We start from the raw sequence: 11620 nt of genomic DNA, 5'->3' as shown, positions 1-11620 counted from the left end.
AAAGAGACAAGGAATACATAGAGGACAAGAGGAGGAAGGGAAAGGAAGGTTAGGGAAAATTTTCTCACACAATCCAGGTGCACAATTAGATATCTACACAAACAAGGAGGAGGGAATGGGGCAACAGCTGACACTCTAAACCTCACTCTCATCTGGACTGGCCAAGTGAAGGAAGAATGTACACAATGCACACAGACATACACAGATGGGTAATAAAATACTTATTCAACAGGGAAAGAGGAGATGGGGGTGGAGGGAAAGGAGAGTTAGAGGGAGAGGATGTTAAGGAAGTAATTAGTCCTAAGCAACACAAACTCTAAAGACACACAAAAACATTTATAGATCTTTGAAGTGGCAGTGAATGGGAACTGAAGGGAACTGTAAATTAAAGAAAGGATAAACTAGCTATGGTATGTAAATACGATGAAATATCAGCATCAGGACCAGTCATGATCCCAGAGGACTGTCGATGAAACATGCTACCATCTCCTGAAGTAAAGATGAAGGACTCAGAATGCAAAATGTCTCAATGTAGAAATCTGTTTTGACTAACTGTAAATGCTTGTAATGGGTTTTGTTTTACTTGGGTTCTCAATTGGGAGGGGGAGGGAAATAGAGGGAGAGAAGTCAGATTTTGGCTGATTAAAACAATTTTTTTTTTATTATTTTAACAATATCTTGACTAAAGGCATAGATAGCATGCTTATCAAACCTCCAAATGACACAAAGCTGGCAAACACTGAAAAATAGTACAATTTGAAAAAAGTTTGACAGCCCGAAATACTGGACTAAATATAATAAGATGAAATATGATAAATAAATAAATAAATATGAAGTATTGTCCCTGGGTTTAAAAGAAAACTTCATAAATAAAATATAGGGAAGGCATGGCTAGGCAGTAGTTTGTAAAGAAAAGACCCAAGGGATTTAATGGATGGCAAACTCAGTGAATCAAGGGTGATAGGGCAGCCAAATAAACTAAAGCAATCTTAAATTACATTGAGAGACACAGTATCTGGGACTCAAGAAGTGATAGCCTGATTATGTTCTCAACTGGTCAAAGCACATCTGTAGTATTACTGTATTCTGTTCCAGGCGTCACATTTTAGGAAGATCACTGATAAACTGGAAAGTGTCCAAAATATGGCAACCAAGAAGATGAAGAGCTTAGAAATCATGTCATGTGAGAATCAAATGAAGGAAATGGGGAGGTTTGGCCTAGAGAAGAGAAGGCTTAGGGTATCTGAAGATATAACATGCAGAAGAACTAGACTTGGTCAGCCTGGTAACAAAGGGCAAAACTAGGATCAGTGGGTGAAAATTACAGAGACAAATTTAGGTTTGATTGAAATAAAATATTTCTAACAATTAGTGCTATCCACAAGTGGAATGAGTGCCCTCAGAAGGATTTAGGTTCCCCCTTACTGAAATTCTTCTAAGTCTGGTTGACCATTTGGGGGGTATGTTGTAGAGAGGATTCCCATTCAGCTATGGATTGGGTTAGGTGACTCCTGAGGTCCTTTTTAATTCTGAGATTCTGTGACTCTCTCCTATCCCCCTATAAGTCCCTATGCTAGCTAATGCCAAATATAAGTAAAGTAGAATACTGTGTGTAAGGCCTCATTCATATACAATAGTATTTCAAAGGACTCACAAAATGCCCAACTATCCTTCTTGAGGAACTATGATCCTTCTCATAACATTCTCATCTCCCCTTCTTATAACATTCTACCCAAAATGCCTAAATTATAATATCTCTAATAGGAATCCCCTATATCTTGGAATGTGGTTCTTTAATCTTCCCCCCTTATATTAGAAAAAAAGAAAGTACAATCAAACTAAAAATCAATCTTTCTCTGACTGTGACTAAAATAATCGCTTTTCTTTGAAATTTAATAGGACATGAAATCCAGACGTGTAACAACATTGACATACTTATTACCTCAGTCCTTTCAAACAGCTATCACTTACTATAAACAAACTGGGCGAGCAAGGAATAGTTCACCTGTCAGGTTTAGGGAGAACAGAAGAATTTATGACCAAACAGGTGATAGAGATCATTATGAAATGCAAAATGGATAATTTTGATTACATTAAATTGAAAAGTTTTTGCACAAACAAAGCCAATGCAACCAAGATTAGGAGGGAAGCAGAAAACTGGGAAAGAATTTTTACAACCAATGTCTCTGATAAGGGCCTCATTTCAAAAATATATAGAGAATTGAGTCAAATTTATAAGAATATAAGTCACTCCCCAACTGATAAATGTTCAAAGGATATGAACAGGCAGTTTTCAAACAAAGAAATTAAAGCTATCTATAGTCATATGAAAAAAATGCTCTAAATCACTATCGATTAGGGAAATGCAAATCAAAACAACTCTGAGGTATCACATTACACCTATCAGATTGGCCAACATGACAAAACAGGAAAATGATAAATGTTGGAGAAGATGTGGGAAAATTGGAACACTAATGCATTGTTGGTGGAGTTGTGAACTGATCCAACCATTCTGGAGAGCAATTTGGAACTATGCCCAAAGGGCTATAAAAATGTGCATACTCTTTGACACAGCAATAGAATTTCTAGGGCTATATCCCAAAGAGATCATACAAATGGGAAAAGGACCCACATCCACAAAAATATTGATAGCAGCTCTTTCTGTGGTGGCAAAGAATTGGAAATTAAGAGGATGCCCATCAACTAGGGAATGGCTGAACAAGTCGTGGTATATGAATGTAATGGAATACTATTGTGCTCTAAGAAATGATGAGCAGGTGAACTTCGGAAAAACCTGGAAAGACTTGTATGGCCTGATGCTGAGTGAAGTGAGCAGAACCAGGAGAACATTGTACACAGTAACAGCCACGCTGTGCAATGACTAACTTTGATAGACTTAGCCCTTCTTAGCAATACAAGGATCTAAGACAATTCCAAAAGTCTCATGATGTAAAATGCTATCCACATCCAGAGAAAGAACTATGGAGTTTGAATGCAGATCGAAGCATACTATTTGCTATTTTTTTTCTTCTGTTTTGTTTCCTCTTTCTTGTGGTTCCTCCTATTGGTTCTAATTCTTCCTTACAACCTAACTAATGTGAAAATATGTTTAATAGGAATGTATATGTTGAACCTATAGTAGATTGCATGCCGTCTTGGGGAAAGAGGTGCGGAGGGCGGGGGAGAAAAATTTAAAACTCAAAAGCATATGGAAGTGATTACTGAAAACTAAAAATAAATTAACAATTAAAAAAAACAAAGGGCTATCATTAAGCCTCTAATTCTGAATGAAAAATGAAATATTGAGTGACCCAGGGTCATGTTGGCAGTAACTAAAAGTGAAATTAAGTGTGACGTAGTGAAAAGATTCTTGGTCTTAGAATAAAATTACCTAAACCCGGTTGTTCAGTCATTTCAGTAGTGTCCAACTCTTCAAGACCCCATTTAGGGTTTTCTTGGCAAAGATACTGGATTGGTTTGCCCTTTCCTTCTCCAGTTCATTTTACAGATTAGGAAACTGAGGCAAACAGGGTTAAGTGGCTTGCCCAGGGTCACATAGTTGGTAAGAATGTGAGACCACATTTGAACTCGTCTTCCTGACTCTAGGCTTGGTGTTCTATCCACTGTGTCACCTAGTTGCTCATAAACTCTGGCTCTAATTGTGTGACCTTTAGCAGATCCTTCTTTACCTCTTTAAGCCTCAGTTTTCTCATCTGTAAAACTAGGATACTACTACTTCTATCACCTACTGTGTCATAGTCATGAAAGTATTTTATAAATGGTGAGTATTATATAGATTTTGTTAACAACACTGAAAAGGAACTATTATTCTCCCTTCGAGGTAAATAAATACATCTGAAATCAATAGGCAAGAGAAGATAAAGAGTGGAGTGAGGTCAAGATGGTGGAGTAAAAGCAGAGACTTGCCTGAGCTCTCCCCCAAACCCTCCAAATACCTTTAAATAATGACTCTAAATAAATTCTAGAGCAGCAGAACCCACAAAAAGATGAAGTGAAAAAATTTTCCAGCCCAAGACAACTTAGATCAGCAGGAAAGGTCTGTTGCACCAGGGTAAGAGAGGTACAGTTCAGCATAGGCCATTCCAGCACAGGCTGGTCCCCCCAAAAAAAGCAGCAGACCTCCAGGCGACTGAATCAGTGGCAGCAGCGGCATTTTCCAGATCTCTCAGCCCACAGACAATAAGAGGATTAGATGAGTCATAAAGGTATTTACAAGGGTCCCTTTGCGGGCACCAGGGGCAGGACCCTGTTGAATTGCCTGTACTTGGATCTGGGTCACAGTCTTGGGTCTTAGTTACAGTGTAAGGAGGGGAGCACTAGGGCAACAGAGTTTGTGACCATACAGAAGCAGGGACCCTACTCACAGTTCCAGTATTGAAAAAAGTGCTTGTTGGGGCAGCTAGGTGGCGCAGTGGATAGAGCTCCAGCCTTGGAGTCAGGAGGACCTGAGTTCAAATCTCGCCTCAGACACACTTCACACAGTTTAACTAGCTGTGTGACCCTGGGCAAGTCACTTAACCCCAACTGCATTACCAAAAAGCAAAAAAAAAAAAAAGAAAAGAAAGAAAAGAGTGCTTGTGATCACTCACAAACCAATGCACAGTACAGGAGAGTAGTAAACACACTCTTCTCTAAATCATACCACCTTGGAAGAGTCAAATATTTACAGGTCCCCAGAATTACCTCTGAAAACAGCTACACAAAAAAACTGAAACTTGGGAAGCAGAGCTTCCCTTTAGCATAGAGTTAAAAGTCCAGAAATATGACAGAAAATGAGCAAACGAAAGAAAAAATTCTGACCACAGAAAGTTACTATGGTGACAAGGAAGATCAAAACACAAACTCAGAAGAAGACACCAAAGTCAAGATCCTTGCATTCAAAGCCTCAAAGAAAAATATGACTTGGTCTCAAGCCATGGAAGAGCTCAAAAAGGATTTTAAAAATCAAGTACGAGAAGAAGAGAGTGATACAAGAAAATCATGAAAAAAAGAGTCAACATTTTAGTAAAAGAGGCACAAAAAAAAAAATACTGAAGAAAATAACACTGTGAAAAGCAGAATTGGCCAAACGGAAAAAGATATACAAAAATTCACTGAACAGAAGAACACCTTAAAAAGTAGAACTGGCCAAATGGAAAAGGAGGTACAAAAGCTCACTGAATAAAATAATTCCTTAAAAGTTAGAATTGGGTGAGTAGAAGCTAATGACTTTATGAGACACCTTAAAACAATAAAACAAAACCAAAAGATTGAAAAAATAGAAGAAAATGTGAAATATCTCACTGGAAAATCAACTGACCCAGAAAACAGATCCAGGAGAGATAATTTAAGAATTATGGGACTACCTGAAAGCCATGATCAAAAAAAGAACCTTAGGTTCACCTAGGTGGCACAGTGCATAAAGCACCAGCCCCACAGATCAGGAGAACCTGAATTCAAATCTGGCCTTAGACACATAATACTCACTAGCTGTGTGACTCTGGGCAAGTCATTTAACCCCAGTTGCCTCACCAAAAAAAGAAATAAACAAACAAACAAAAAACAAACCAAAAAAAGGGCCTTAGACATCATCTTTCAAGAAATTATAAAGGAAAACTGCCCCGATATTCTAAAACCAGAGGGCAAAATAGAAATTAAAAAAATCTACTGATCACCTCCTGAAAGAGATCTCAAAATGAAAACTCCCAGGAATATTATAGCCAAATTCCAGACCTTCAAGATCAATAATACTCAAATATTGTGGAACCACAGTCAGGATAACAAGATTTAGCAGCTTCTACGTAAAAGAATTGGAGGGCTTAGAATATGATATTCTGGAGGGCAAAAGAGCTAGGATTACAACTAAGAATCACCTACCCAGCAAAACTAAGTATAATCCTTCAGGGGCAAAAATGGATATTCAATGAAACAGAGGACTTTCAAGCATTCCTGATCAAAAGACCAGAGCTGAATAGAAAAACTGACTTTCAAATACAAGATTCGAGAGAAACATAAAAAGGCAAATAGGAAAGAGAAATCATAAGGGATTCAATAAGGTTAAACTGTTTATATTCCTACATGAGAAAATGATATTTAAAACTCCTAAAAACTTTCTCATTATTAGGATAGTTAGAAGGAGTACACACAGACAGAAAGCAGAGGTGTGAGTTGAATGTGATAGTATGATTACCCTAAAAAATAAAATTAAGGAAGGAGAAATAAGAATGTGCTGGGAGAAGGGGAAAGTAAGAGGTAAAATAGAGTAAGTTATCTAACATAAAAGAGGCCTGAAAGAGATTTTACAGTGGAGGGGAAAATGGGGGAAGCAGGGAGGGGGGCACATGAACCTTACTCTCATCAGAACTGGCACAAAGAGGGAATAAAATACACACTCAGTTGGGTATAGAAATTTATCTTCCCACACAGGAAAGCAGGAAGGATATGGTATTGATATGAGAAGGAGAGCAGGGGAAGCTGATAGAAGGGAGGGCAATTTGGGGGAGGTAAAAGTCAGAAGTAAAACACTTTTGAGAATGAACAGGGTAAAAGGAGAGAGAGAGAGTAGGATAAATGGGGAAAACAGGATGGAGGGAAATACAATTAGCAATTATAACTATGAAAAAAAATTTTGAAGCAAGTTTCTCTGATAAAAACCTCACCTCTCAAATATATAGAGAAATGAGTCAAATTTATGGGAATAAGAGTCATTCTTCAATTGATAAATGATCAAAAAATATGAACAGTTTTCAGATGCAGCTATCTATAGCCATATGAGAAAATGCTCTAAATCACTACTGATTACAGAAATGCAAGTTAAAACAATTGAAGTACTACCTTACACCTATTAGATTGGCTAATAGGGTAGAAAGGGAAAATGACAAATGTCAGAGGAGATGTGGGAAAACTGAAATACTAATGCATTGTTGACAAAGTTGTAAACCAATTCAACCATTATGTAGGACAACAGAAAAAAACACCTAAAGGCCTATAAAACCACGCATACTCTTTGACCGAGCAATATCACTACTAGGTCTGTTTCCCAAAAAAGATAAAAAACAAAAAGGAAAAGGACCTATATGTACAAAAATATTTATGGCAGCTCTTTTCTGGTGGCAAAGAATTGGAAATTAAAGAGATGTTCATTAATTTGTGCTTTAAGAAATGATGAGCAAAGGGGAAGCTAGGCGGCGCAGTGGAAAGAGCACTGGCCCTGAAGTCAGGAGGACCTGAGTTCAAATCCGGCCTCAGACCAAACACTTGACACTTACTAGCTATGTGACCCTGGGCAAGTCACTTAACCCCAATTGCCTAAAAAAAAAAAAGAAATAAAATAAAAAAAAAGAAATGATGAACAGGATACTCTCAGAAAAACAAGGCCTTACATGAACTGATGCAAAGTGAAATGAGCAGAACCAGGAGAACATAGTACACAATAACCGCAGTATTGTATGATGATGTACTATGAATAACTTAGCTATTCTCGGCAATACAATGATCCAAAACAGTTCTGTAGAACTTAGGATGAAAGTGTTGTCCATTTCCTGAGAAAGAACTGGTATAGCCTGAATGCAGATCATAGATACTTTTTCTTTACTTTCTTGATTTTTCTTTAAGGTTTTTTGTCTGTGTTTTCTTTTACAGAATGACTTACAAGGAAAATGAAAACATGTTTTCATGCATAATCTATGTCAAATTCCTTGCCCTCTCAATGTGGGGGGAGAGGAGAGGGAGGGAGGGAATTTGGAACTCAAAATTTGGGGAAAAAATGTTAAAATTGTTTTTACATTTATTTGGGAAAAATAAAATATTAAATAAGTTTTTTTAAATCAATAGGAAAAATCAGGACTAAGAAACATCCCCTTAAGCTGTTTTACATGCACTATATTTAGCAATGATTAAAAATATTTGGTTAGAATTAGAAGAACTCTCAGAAATTACCTTTTTATTGAGAAGCAGTAAGGTTAAATGATTTATGCTCAAATCTGCCAGTTAAGGACTGCACTAGAACCTCATTCTTCTGTCTCCCAGGTCCAGGTTTTCTTTCCAGTATACACACACAAATTGCTTTTTTAAGTCTGTTAAGTATTCTTTCTGTGATCTTTAGAATCAGAAAGCCTAGAGTTAGATGGGATCATAGAAACCATCTAATCCAACTTCATCCTTTTAAAGATGTGTTAATGAAGCCCACAGAGGGTAAGTGACTTGCCAAAAATTATATAGCAAGGCAGTGGAAAAGACAAGCCTAAGGCCTGAATCCGCTAACTCCCAATTCAGGTCTCTTTCCATTAAACCATTCAGCCATTCTTAAGAGAACTATTAGCTTAACAATAAGCACTCTTCTTTACGAATAGGGATAATACAAATTTCTGGCCAGCCCAAGTATAATGGAAAAAGTCCTATATCTGGAGTCAAAGAATCTGGTTCAAATATTGGTCATCACTTACTACTCTACAAGTCACTTAACCTCAGTTTACCAATCTGTAAAAAAAAAAAAAAGGAGGGGGGGAGTGGATTGGATGGCCTCTGAGGTCTTGTCTACCTCTAAATCTACAACTGTATGAAATAACTAGAAATTCTGAAGTAATATAGTCTCAACAGCTTCTATCTGAATCATCTCTATTAATGTTAGCAAATCCTAAATAAAATGTCCAAAAATACCACAGCACATTGGTACATTTAATTGAATTGCACAGCATCTGTACTCAGGGACAGAAGCGGTTAGTGATATATACCTGAACTTCAATAGCTGCTCTTGTTGCAGCTCTTTGTCTTTGGTTCTCAAAGAGGACCATGACATCGGGAAGGTGAAGATGCCCTGACTTGCAAATGAATAGGATTTAAGTGACGGAGGGCTGTACAAAGTCACCAGCCTCCCTGTCTCCTCCAGAGCCATTTGGATCCGGTGGCCCTGATGCAGTGGGAGACCTTGACATCTTGAAGCTAAGGTCTTTCCCAGGTCTGCTGGTCTGAGGCAAGCACAATCAGTGATTAAGGCTAGGTAAGAAATGAGGCAAAGAATGACCTCTTTTACCTAGTCAAAAAAAAAAAAAATCAGTCTGGGATAGGAAGACCCTCAGGGTTTCTGGCCAAAACAGAAACAGTTGCTATTTACATTGACTCTGAGCCCACATTTACTCCAACAGTGACCTAAACTACTTCCCTCCCAAGACTGCACTGACACCTTATGGCCAAACTAAATATTACAGTCACACTGGGACCTCAATTCTATACTCGGTGTTACCCCCCATATTTCTTTTCAACAGATATATATATACAACACCTACTTAGGGCAAGGCTCTGTTTTAGGCTGGAAATATCATGAATAACACAGCTCCTGCTCTCAGGGAGCTTTCAATCTAGCAAGAAGGAAGAGACTCAAATACAAATACATAAAAATACAAATCAAAATGTGGTTAAGTGTATAGGAGGAGCCGAACAAAGTATCCTGTGAAATTAAAGCAGGAGGGAAATTAAGACTTCAGGATTGGGGGGTAGGGGGTAGAAGGGGTTTGGGAGGGATGGGGGAGGGGGGAGGGAAGCAATCGTTCAGGGAAGGCTTCTTGGAGGAGGTGGCTCTTGAGCTGGACCTTAAGAAAGGAAGGAGCTCCAACCAAGGGTGCATTGGGATGGTGACTGTCCCAGACCACGCCTGGAATCTGGACGCTCCCTGTGGGAGGTCACTGGGGTCTAGGAATTTGGACTTCGGACCAGATCCCTCGGGGAGAAGGAAGGGGTGGGGCTCAGTGACCTCTGAACAGACCCCCCTCCCATCCCCAGCCTGGCAGCCCCGAGCCCTCCCCCCCTCAATTACACGGTCCCCCGACCCCTCCCTCCGACGCCCCCACCTACACCACCCCGATGCTCCCCAACTCTTTTACACACGCGCCCTGTCGGGCTCCAGAGCTGTGATCCCCGGACCAGGGGCCCCCAGGGCCCCGTGTCCCCATGTCCCCACGTCCCCATGTCCCCGTGTGCCCGCGGCCACTCACGTGGAGCCGGCGTTCAGAGCCCGCGGGGCGGCGCCCTCTCCCCTCCCGGCAGCGGAACGTCGGCGGCAGGGCGGCGGCGGAGCTGCGCACCGGAATGGCGCCGGACGGCTTTTCCGGGGGCACCGAAGCCGGGCCGGCCGAGCGCCGGTGAGGGCAGGGAGGGCCCTGCGGCTCCCCAGGCCTGGGGCCTAGCCTGTGGGCGTGCACCGCCCGGGACTGTGGGGCCCAGTGACCCCAGCGGTGGGATGGGCCCTCTGGAAAGCGGCCGACCTGCCCGCCGCTTGGTGCAGCGCCCTCAGGGGCCCCCCCACATCCTGTCCCCTCAAAGTTTCCCCGCGCTGCCCCTCTCAATCCCCCTAAAGTCCCCCACACTCTTTCCTCAGAGGCCCCTTATATCCTATGCCCCCGTCCACTGCACTCTGTCCTTTTAAATCCCCCCATATCTTGTCACCTAAGTACCCCCATATTCTCTTCCCCTTGAAGCCCCCCATATCTTGTCCCCTGAGAGTCCTCCCAGGACCTATTCCATTAGTCTTCCCATATCCTGCCTCCTCTATCCCCCACACTCTGTCCTCAGAGCCCCCCATATCCTATCTCCCGGCAATCTATCCCTCTAAATCCTCCCACATTCTGTTCCCTGCAGAGTCCCATTACATCCAGTTCCCCTCAAAGCCCCTCCTATTTTATCCCCTCAGGGTCCCCCCCCATCATAGTGTTCCATTCAGACTTCCCATGCCCTGCCCCCTTTGTCCTCAGCACTCTATCCTCAGTCCCCCCATATCCTGTCTCCCCAGAGTCTCCCCACACTATATCCCTCCAAATCCTCCAATATCCTGCCCTCTTAGTTCCCCACATTCTGTTCCCTGCAGAGTCCCCCCACATCCCATCCTATTCAGTCTTCCCATATCCCATCTCCTCAGTCTCTCCACATTCTACCTCTCAGGGTCTCCTATATCCTATTTCCCTCAGACTCCCCCCTATTCTGATCCTAGGAGTCCCCCCAGATGCTGTTCCCCTCAGACTCCCTCCTCCAAAACTCAGCACTCTCAAAAACTCCCTCTGTGCCCCCTCCACAATGCTGATATTTCAGAGATACCCAGACCAACTCCTGAGACCCCACTCTCATACCTTTTTCCCCTCAGAGCTCTCCCACCCTAGGTCCCTGGGGAGTCTTGGGCTAGAATCCCACCTCATGCTGACTAGCTCTGTGACCATGGGCCTTCCCGACCTTTCTGAACCCCAGTAACCTCCTTTAGAAAATATGGATGATGATACCTGTGGTATCTGCGTCACAGGGTTGTAAGGATTGAATGAGACTATGTACAGAAGCACTTTTTGAACCTTTTGAACCTTTGTGGGTGTATACACACCCACATATATGTATGCATATATATATGCTATCATTATTGTTATTCCAGCCACGGAGTCTACCCCAAATATCCCAACCCCCAAAAAGGGCCTAAAGCCCTATATACATACACAACCATTTTATTCCTTAGAGGTCCTCCTACAAGCTGTTTCCATATTAGACTTCTCACTCTAAATCCCTAATTGGTCTTCACTTACCCAGGGACACCTCAGATTCACACACACACACACACACACACACACACACACACACACACACACAC

General features: G+C 41.4%; 1 protein-coding gene across 5 annotated transcripts in view; it reads right to left on the bottom strand.

Moving 5' to 3' along the window:
- Window positions 1-11620, bottom strand: part of EXD3 (exonuclease 3'-5' domain containing 3) — a 411990-nt gene that overhangs the window by 398765 nt on the left and 1605 nt on the right. For 3 of the 5 annotated variants that reach the window (XM_027849170.1, XM_027849195.1, XM_027849203.1), the window contains exon 1: window positions 9990-10051. The exons of 1 other annotated variant lie outside the window; for it this stretch is intronic. The gene's annotated coding sequence lies outside the window, so the exon portion shown is untranslated. Of the gene's footprint in view, window positions 1-9989; window positions 10052-11620 lie in introns of those variants that run through there. One more of the 5 variants, XM_027849178.1, reaches the window with a different exon arrangement.

Source organism: Vombatus ursinus, unplaced genomic scaffold (genome assembly GCF_900497805.2).
Source record: "Vombatus ursinus unplaced genomic scaffold, bare-nosed wombat genome assembly UNPS02000580.1, whole genome shotgun sequence".
In the NCBI taxonomy this organism is placed as follows: domain Eukaryota; kingdom Metazoa; phylum Chordata; class Mammalia; order Diprotodontia; family Vombatidae; genus Vombatus; species Vombatus ursinus.
This window is presented reverse-complemented; position numbering and strand designations above follow the sequence as displayed.